Source organism: Coptis chinensis, chromosome 3 (assembly GCF_015680905.1).
Source record: "Coptis chinensis isolate HL-2020 chromosome 3, ASM1568090v1, whole genome shotgun sequence".
NCBI classification, from domain to species: domain Eukaryota; kingdom Viridiplantae; phylum Streptophyta; class Magnoliopsida; order Ranunculales; family Ranunculaceae; genus Coptis; species Coptis chinensis.
Genome location: NC_141458.1, coordinates 82,600,424 through 82,609,942, shown reverse-complemented (window position 1 = coordinate 82,609,942; position 9,519 = coordinate 82,600,424). Strand labels below are relative to the sequence as shown.

The following is a 9,519-nucleotide window of genomic DNA, read 5'->3' as shown; positions in this document are numbered from 1 at the left end:
TGTACATGATGTAAATGTTCCTATTCAGTGTTGCTATAGATGAAGATATCATCAAAATATACCATAGCAAACTTCCCCATATAAAGGCGCATGATATCAGTCATAAGTCGCATAAAGGTGGAGGGTGAATTTGACAATCCAAACGGCATAACCATCCATTCATACAAGTTATCCTTTGTTTCAGGGGCGGATCTATTTTGGCTGACCGGGGCTGCAGCCCCCACCCCAAACTTCCCAAAAAAAAAAAAATTTTGTATGAACACTATTTACAGTCGATACTACATTGAGTTCTAGAGTGAATTCTGTGAAACCGTCGAGAACCGTGAATGATAATCCCGATCAAGCTATTGCACTAGTTCAAGCCGGTGTACTTGTTATCTTTAGCGGTTTGGAGAACCTGATTTCGATACCCCATCGATTGATTCTTTGAGCGGGGATTAATGCGATATAAAGGGCATACAAGGTATACTTAATGATGGTACTTTTGAGTTATGTAAAGCGATATGTCATAAACTTGAAGAAGAGAATGGTATTAGTTATACACCGCGATTTTAGTTAGTAATGGTGCTAAATAAAGTGTACTTCAATGATTGTTTGATGTTTGTTCGCCAGGTGATGAGGTTATAATTCCTGATCCGTTTTATGTTAGTTGTCCTGAAATGGCTAGAATGGCTGATGCAAATCCGGTGATTGTAGAAACATCTTTGAATAATAACTTTTTGTTGGATCCTAAGGTTTTAGAATCAAAACTTAATGAGAAGTCGAGGGTACTTATTCTATGTTCGCCTTCGAATCCAACTGGATCTGTTTATCCTATAAAACTTACGGAGAAGATTGCTAAAATAGTTGCGAAACATCCTAGACTATTAGTGTTATCAGATGAGATTTATGAACATATCGTTTATGCAACTCATATTAGTTTTTGCTTCTTTGCTTGGAATGTGGGAGAGAACATTGATTGTTAATGGGTTTTCGGCTTTGCAATGACCGGTTGGAGACTTGGGTACCTTGCTAGTCCAACACATTTTGTTCAAGCTTGTAGGAAGATTCAAAGTCAAGCTACTTTAGGTGCTAGTAGTATTTCACAAAAAGCTAGAGTTCGCAGGACTTGATATCTTTGGAGGTGAAACCGTTGGTTTTGGCGGGTATGCAATATATTAAACCACACATTTCTTAACAATTGTATTTGGCGGTAGGCATAGGCAGGGGTGGATCTAGGGGGGGGGGGGGACACACCCAACTTTTCCGGCAAAAAAAAATACTAGTTATAATAGTGTATAATTCATCCCAAAAACAAAATTTGTAGTGTATATTAGTTGTAGCAGCCCCCCTTGAGTGGCAATCCTGGATCCGCCCCTGCTTTGTTTTGAATGTTATCTTCCATTCATCTCCTTCAAGCATACGGACTTGATAGTGCCCACTCTTGAGGTCAAATTTTGTGAAAATCCGAGCTCCCTGTAAAGAATCTAGCAAATCCTTGAGCCTGGGAATAGGAAACCTGTACTTTATGGTAATCTTGTTGATGGTGCAACTATCAACACACATACGCCATGTCCCATCTTTCTTCGGTGTCAACAGTGCAGAGACAGCACAAGGAGATTTGCTTTCCCTCAATAGACCTTTCTGACACAATTTAGAAACTTGGCATTGGGGTTCTTCGTGCTCAGTATCGGTGTCATCCTATAGTGAGGTAGATTTGGTCAAGAACCCCCAGGATAAAATCAATCGAATGTTGGATGTCCCTGAGTGGAGGAAGGCCCCCACTTTCTGACTCTTGGCAAACATCATAAAAAGAGTCCAAAAGGGGACGCAAGACTGGAGGAACATTAGTAGACTTGATGTTCAATGTCGGTGCAATAGCAAATAATGTGTCGGTTTCTCGTGCTTCAGCTATGAAAGAGGCACGTACAATATATTTGGCAAGAGATGTCGATGGTTGTAACGGTTCTAGAATTAACCATTGCCCATTATGCACAAAGGAGTATGTGTTCAATGCGCCGTCATGAATGCTTTTATGATCAAACTGCCACGGGCATCCCAGTAAGAGGTGACAAACATCCATGGGAACACAACTGTGAATATGACTGTAGAAAGCGGTATGACACATTGCTGATTGGCTTCCACTAAATCACCTTTCTTGAACCATTGGATTGAGAATGGTTTAAGATGTTTAGTGGTCTTCAATTCTGTAACACTTCTATTTTTATTAATGTCCAAAATTAATTATTTCGCAAAATTTAATATATTATTGACTATGTCTGAAGTTGACTATTAAATTGAAGTGAATATGTATGTTTGACTTTTTGGAAAAAAAAAAAAAAAAAAAAAAATAGTTTGTTTGGTTTGAAAATGATTTAATAGGAAAGTTTTTAAGTTTTAAAATAATGTGTGGAGATTTTATTAATAAGGAAACATTGAGAGAAAATTTTCATAATTTATGGGAGAAAATATGGAAAGACTTTGATGAGAAAGAAAATGTCTATAATTTGTAGAGAGAGAAAAGTTTTTATTGAAAAAGAATGTGTAGAGAATTTGTAAATATGGAAATGTCTTGAGTTTGTTTTAGATCTAAAAGAAAGAAGAAAAAAACAAAATAGAGAAAGAAAAAAAATAAAATAAGATTAAAAAGAAGAAGAAGAAAAAGGAATGAATAAATGAAGTATTTCGATTGCTTGGTGATATGGATTTTATATGGCGTTGATTCTTTTCTATGATTGTTCTTTCGATGGCAACAACAAAAGAGTGAGTAGATATATTTTTATCAAAATATATATATAAATCGTTTTTTTTTTTGATTTTTATCTTGTTTGCTTAATAAATGCTTCATTATCATTTTATAAAAGTTCCATATTTAGTTATGAACGTTTGCTATTTGTTTTGAAATTTTAATTGTCATTTGGAACGATGATATGTTTGTAGAATTCTGCATAATTACTAACTTGTAACTTGAATTCGACTAATTGGATGATGTAACTAGTTTTTCAACAAAACTAAACAATTTTAGTTCTCTGAGTCATCTTTTATTTCCAATTGGCCTTGACTGATTCCAGTTTATATTCTATTTGATGTGAATTTTACAAAAAAATGCGACAGAAAATTGAATAGCAGAATTTAAGTTGTTGGGTCTGTTCCATCACATAGTTTAGGGCACATACTAAACAAATTAGTGTTTAGGAATTTTTGTATTGAAATGGATTTTCTGTCTAATTTTTAGAATGGTATAATTGATTCAAAACTTTGATTATATGAATTCTCTAGAATTTTTAGAATGGACAAAGGTCAAACTGTCCTTACCAATTTCTCATGCATAGAACAATATACGTAACTTATTAGTATAGGTTTTAGTTGTACAAGAAAAAATGTAATAATCATGCAATTTGTATCGTATTAATATTTCAAATAAATGTGTATTGATTGGACGAGTAATTATTTTATTTGTCTAAAGAGTTATATTACATGTATTGGAATAAGAGTTGCATGCATAATTGTTTGATGAATATTGTATATATTGAGCGTATATTGATACCAGAATAAATTAAAGATTTTCGGATGATGACAGTATATGTATTAAATGTTGGTTTCGTATGAGTATAAATATTTATAGATTTTATTAGCATGTGATATACGTAACAAATTAGAAATGTTGTAATTGGAAAATTTATTTATTGTTAAGACGTGTTTGATGGCTAAATGGAGTTCAGATGGATTAATTAGAAATCTTTGTAATGTAAATCAAAGTGTACATATGATTTCAGTGTGACATGACATTCCTGAAATGCTATAAAAATATTAAAATATTATGCAGTATGTTTGGAGCAATGGTGGCATTATGTGATATGTTATAATTGTTGTTCTGTTAAATGATATGATATGTTATGATATCTATTAAATGCGACATTTTTCATAAATAAATGTAAATGCCCCATTATTATATTTGTGAGATGTTATATGAGGTATTATAGTCTTTGTAGATATTTCCAAAGGGATTGTGGTTTATTACAATAATTTTATTTGGCACGTGAAAGAATAAAATGGTTATGAGATGGACGGTGATATTTCCAAACGTTGTGTTTTAGTGCAATATATTTTATTGGCAGATGATAAAGTGGGAAATAATTACGAGATATAATTGTAAGATATTTGAATAAATTACGTAACGAAAATCCTAGAACTTAGGAACCACAACTCATGTGATTAGCCCTTGTGTCGGGTGTATGTAATATGATTGTCCCTTGTATAGGGTGTATAAGATGCTGATTGACCTATGTGTAGGGCAATCGTAGCCGAATAGTGGATTGATTATCTCGTTTACAAAATTTAGAATGAGACACACGATATTTTATGCCGAATAGTGGCAGTACTTACCTAATGGCATTCCTGTGAGGGTTACCTGGTATGCGATATCCCGCTTAGGGTAATTACGCACGGAGTGGTTCATTACGTGAGGGGAGGCATGTGGATGTATATGTTCGGCATTGGAGAGCGATTGTGGTAGCCAGAAAAACTAGGTAAAACATAGAGACGACGTGATTCTAGAGACACTTGAAGAAACTCTAAACAATAATTGTGATGATATATCAAAGTGTACATTAAATATATAATAAATGATTTATTGTGGTTATGAAATTGGTCATTGAGATTGTTCAATGAGATGATTGGAATTATGTATATGATATGTTTGTTTTATTGTAATTTATTTTGCATTCACAATGGTTTTGCATAAGGGTGGGTTGAATTGATTATTTATGCAGGTGTGACCCACTCTATAATTAGGCCTACACCAGTATAAGTATAGAATAAGTTTTATTTTTGTTATTTTATTATTAGATGCAGTTGATCTAGTATGGTTTGAAGCTAAGGTGCCTCGGTAGAGGAACTAAATGTCTTATTATTTTTGAATTGGAAGCTAAGGCGGCTCAGTGGAAGAACTACCTGCCTTAATTATTGTATCTAAAAATATTGTATTATTCGTTAGAAGTTAAGGCACCTCGGTAGATGAACTAACTGCTTTATTGATTATGTACATATATATATATATATATATATATATATATATATATATATATATATATATATATATATATATATAAATATGATTTGTATTTTAGGGCTACTCTTAAGTCTTACCAGCATTAACTACAAGAAAATGGGCTTTTTGCTACGGATGCCCTAACTTTTTAGCCACGGCTACGGACCTTCCCTAGATTCCCAACAAATGCCAACCGTCGCTACTCGTTAAAAACCTGTGGCAGGATTCTGCAACTTTATGCCAGTGGCAAGCGACCAGTTAGAGGCTTAGAGCCTTGGATACTGCTACAGTCTTCCAACGACTTTACATCTTGTTTTGTTGTCATCAGCCGTACGCAAAGGTCCTCCTTATGCATTAAAAAACAAATGGAGGAACTTAAGAAAACCTAGCTCGAAATTTCTCTTCTACAAACTTCCATCACCACTTTGTCCCATCTTCTACAAACAAATGGAGGAACTTAAGAAGACCTAGCTCGAATATGAACTTCCAGAGTTATAAATTGTTGCGATTTGAAGGTGGAGGATGAACGTGCCTCGTCTTTTTTCAAAATTTAAGGTTAAAGATTAATCTCTTTTGTTCTATCTCAAGGTAATTCTCTTTTGATTTTCTTCGTCCATTGGGGTTTTCAATTTTCATGTTTGATTTCGAGGAATTTCAATTCCCTGAAGCCCTAGTTCATTAAAGTGTTGTTTTATCTTATAAGTCTAATTTATTGAGTATTTAGGGTTTGGAAAGAGAAGTCTGATGATTTGGAAAACCTTTACTGAATTTTGAGTAGAAATTAAAAATTAGAAAATTTGAGCTCATATGGTATGAGAGATATGCCATTTGAACAAGGCCACACGGGAGATTAACTTGAATTCATAACCCTCATACTATTTTCAATAGCAGTGTGTTAATTGGTTTGGCAATAATTAGATATTTTTGACCAACTTCTTTTTCAAATTTTCCTTTGTTTGAATTGAATCACGTGCCCCTCATTCCTAGGGCAATTGGGGATCCCTATTTAGATGTCCCTGCACTACCGAATGAGTTTCAAAAAGCGGCACACTCAAGTTTCCTCTTTTCATCTGTCTCTCACGTTCAAATAATCCAGCCTCTAAGCATGTCATCAGCTCATATAAACCCAAAACTTCTTATTTTATAATAGTGATTGAAATATCAAAGAAGAAAAAAGACAAAAAGATTGGTAACTTGTAGGGATAACGAAACTGTCTCGCGGGTACTCAACTTGCATCGTTGCAAATAAATTATGTAAAACAGTTTAAATTTTAAACTTTGTGATCTGAATAATTGTTTTGCAATGTCTTTATATTACTATAAGTGTTCAGTTTGGTAACAATCAGTAAAGACACATAATTTAGTTGCATGTTAGACCCACATATTATATTGCCCCTTAAAAAATATGTAGACTGTAGACCCAAATGTGTGTCACAACCTTTTAAATGCAGACCATCATTTTCATTTGATAAGATAACTAGCTAGGTGGGGAGAAAAGAAAAAGGTGCATAACTGTATAAGATATAGATTATAGAGTGAGATCAAGTTGCAATTTTCTAATCCATGTTTATAAAGGTTCAGAAATAGATTGGGATGTATTTACTACATGCAAATGCTTGTCAATTCGTACTTATAATCCTTTTTTTTATTATGAAATCTGTTTATGTTATTAATAGGAGAATATTAATTTATTTCTCGTTTCTTCCCTCACTGTTCTCTACACTCCTCTTAACAATCTCCTTCAAGGCAGTTCTGGGCTTTTGTTTATCTTCGCCATCTTACCTTTGATCTGTAAGTTTTATTTTTTGTTTAATTTTTTATGCATTTATCAAGGTTTATATCCGAAACTTGAAGTGTGTGCGTGAGCGTGTCGGTGTTACATGGTAGAGCTTATAAGAAACTATGGCTATAGATTTTGTGTAGGTGATATTATTGTTGTTGTTATGTAGACCCAAATATTTTTTCTGAAGTTTTATCGTGGTTTTCTTAGATTCATGGATGTGGCAACATTGCCACTTATTTTCTCATTCCAGTAAGAACAACATTAAATAATCTATCTAGTGAGGATACCAAAAATTTGTGGACAACCGAGTGAATATAATTGTTACAAGTTCTCTAATTCTTATGACTAGTAGCGATAAAAAAAAAATGTTAAGACTAGTGTTTTATCAAATAGTTTATTCCAAAAGGGTACTCTTAAAGTTTTGATATTTAATGACCAAGAAGACATGGTTGAGGCTGCTGAAGTTCCCAAGCGAAGAAAAAGGTAAGACTTAGAAAGAATGAAGGTAAATATGTTGGAACTTAAAATATGTGTGTTTTTTTAACCTTTTCCTCTACATATGTATTTTTTTTTTGTATACAGAAGCTTCTCCTTGAATGGGTAGGTCACTTATCTCATTAGTCATTCTATGTTGTGTTGTCAACTAGTGTTTTGTTTTCATAAGGTATATGTGAGTGATTTTAATATGTGATGTATAGATCAGTTATCATGAGTGTCTTTTTCCCGTTCTTTTCCCATAAGGGCTTGACTAGTGCTGAACTTTGTGGAGTTTTCCAATTGAAATCAATCAAATGGTTCTATAAATGACTTTTTCTCAATATACACTCTTTTGTTTAAAAAACATGACCAATAGTTAGCAACATTTTTATTTCTTGAATTTGTTGGTAAGCAATGGTTGGATGATCTGGATTAGTACAAGGTGCTTGGATGATCTGGCATTAGTCGAGACATTCAAGTACTTTGGCATACTAAGTCTAATGCTGAAGTGACCTCATTTTTGTAAGCCAGTTATTTAACTGCTTTTAGCATCGGTCGAAACGGTTAAGTAACTGGGTTAACCAATGAGAAATATATTAGTGTGATTTTCAGGTTATGACAGGTTATTATATTTATGAAATGTTGAAAATACAGAGGAGATTCTGTCAAAAAAATTCTAGAAAAAGTCACATATCTTAGGTATATAGTTGTTTAAGATTGGGGGCGTTACAAGTGCTTTACACAAAACTCATGCATGTTTAACTCTGAATCAGACATGACAAACAAGTACTTGGAATCCGAAAGGAAGGTTATTGTCATCTACTCAACCTTTTTATAGTCACCTTTATTTCTTGTTTTTGTTCTTGTTTATCGTGATAGTAATATGTCTTGGTTGTTGTCATAATCAGATTGATCAACTGACTTGAGAAAATCTGGAGCGAAAAAGGAAGTTGGAAGTTTCTCTTGGCAAGCTTAAGGTGAGGATTATTTTTCGTATGCTTATATGTGATTAGTAAATTGCCGCGTAAATGCTTAAAATAAAGTACACTTTTGCGTGTTGGTTTAAATTTTATTGCATCAGCACATTTTTGAACCTTGAGACACATAAGTTGTTGCAAATTAAGTTGTTGGTGGAAGCAGACACTTAGTAGAATCAGACATAAAAAGTAGGCACTTTCGCATTATTGATTCAAACTTGGATGTGTTTTGTTTCTATCTAGATCAAAGTATGTTAACAAATCTTTTTTCTTTTCCGGATGAGTTTTTGCCAATTATTTCTTTGGAATTCATTTAATTGAATAAGTATTTATTTATTTGTATGTTGTGAAGGTTTTTGTTGGTATGTATAGAACTGATGATGATGGGCAGCATGAAGTGCGTGAAGTATATAAAAAGTGTAAGACTTGCGTTAATGGCATCATGAAGGCCGGATGATGAATATGGTTGTGTTGAGGTCCTGTTTATATTTATAGTCAAAAACATAACTTATGTTTTCATTGTTTGAATTGAATGACTTGTATTTCTTATTATTAAGTTGGTCTTCTTTTGGTTTTGTTTCATCTTTGCACTTGGAATTCTATCTTTTGGTAATCATGGAATGAATAATTTGTGGTTAAGTTTTGTGGTTGATTGGTGGTTGTGGAATTGTAAAGATGAGTATAAACAGGTTGAAAGGTACAAATCCAAAGCTGTGGCTAACATAGTATAGCCCATGCCCTATGTATTTTGTCCGTTGGAAAATCTTACCTTTTGCCATGGTTTTGGGCTGTGGGTATTGCCACAGCAATGACCGATGGGACGTCCGTGGCTATTGATGGGCTTTTCCATGGTCATGACGGTAGGTAGAGCATTTTCGACACACAAAAAGCTCACGGTCCTGCGACGGACTATGACCGTGGGTAAAAGTCTTTTGCCACAGATTAAGACAGTGGGCAAAAACATGTTTTCTTATAGTGATTGTTTATAATGCTAACCTGATTTGCATGTTTGCTTATCGGGTGTGTTCATAAAATGAACATAGTCGATAAGTTTTAACATGTTTGTGTTGAAGAAGGTTGATTGCTACTTTTAGTTTGCGGTAGCGTCTTATTACATAATATGTTTTGTTTTTCCTTGAGGTGCAATAGATTTCCAGTTGAGACAATGTTTTTGTATTTTCAGTTGTAATTATAATTAAAATGATGTTTAAGGGGAAGTTTGTAACTTAATCATATTTGGGAATTTTTGTAAT

At 33.6% G+C, this 9,519-nt stretch overlaps 1 long non-coding RNA gene and 1 pseudogene across 2 annotated transcripts; both read left to right on the top strand.

Annotated features, from left to right (window-relative positions):
- The first annotated feature begins 262 nt into the window (after window positions 1–262).
- LOC147511138 (bifunctional aspartate aminotransferase and glutamate/aspartate-prephenate aminotransferase pseudogene) lies at window positions 263–1,112 on the top strand (annotated as a pseudogene).
- Window positions 1,113–5,162: 4,050 nt separating this feature from the next.
- On the top strand, window positions 5,163–8,909 carry LOC147511137 (uncharacterized). Of its 2 annotated transcripts, none has more exons than XR_015219213.1 (4): window positions 5,163–5,617; window positions 6,780–6,820; window positions 8,198–8,266; window positions 8,619–8,909. It is a non-coding gene; the product is annotated as an uncharacterized LOC147511137 (long non-coding RNA). The 2 variants fall into 2 exon arrangements; XR_015219212.1 differs by having other exon boundaries at window positions 5,362–5,617; window positions 6,776–6,820.
- Window positions 8,910–9,519: the final 610 nt, after the last annotated feature.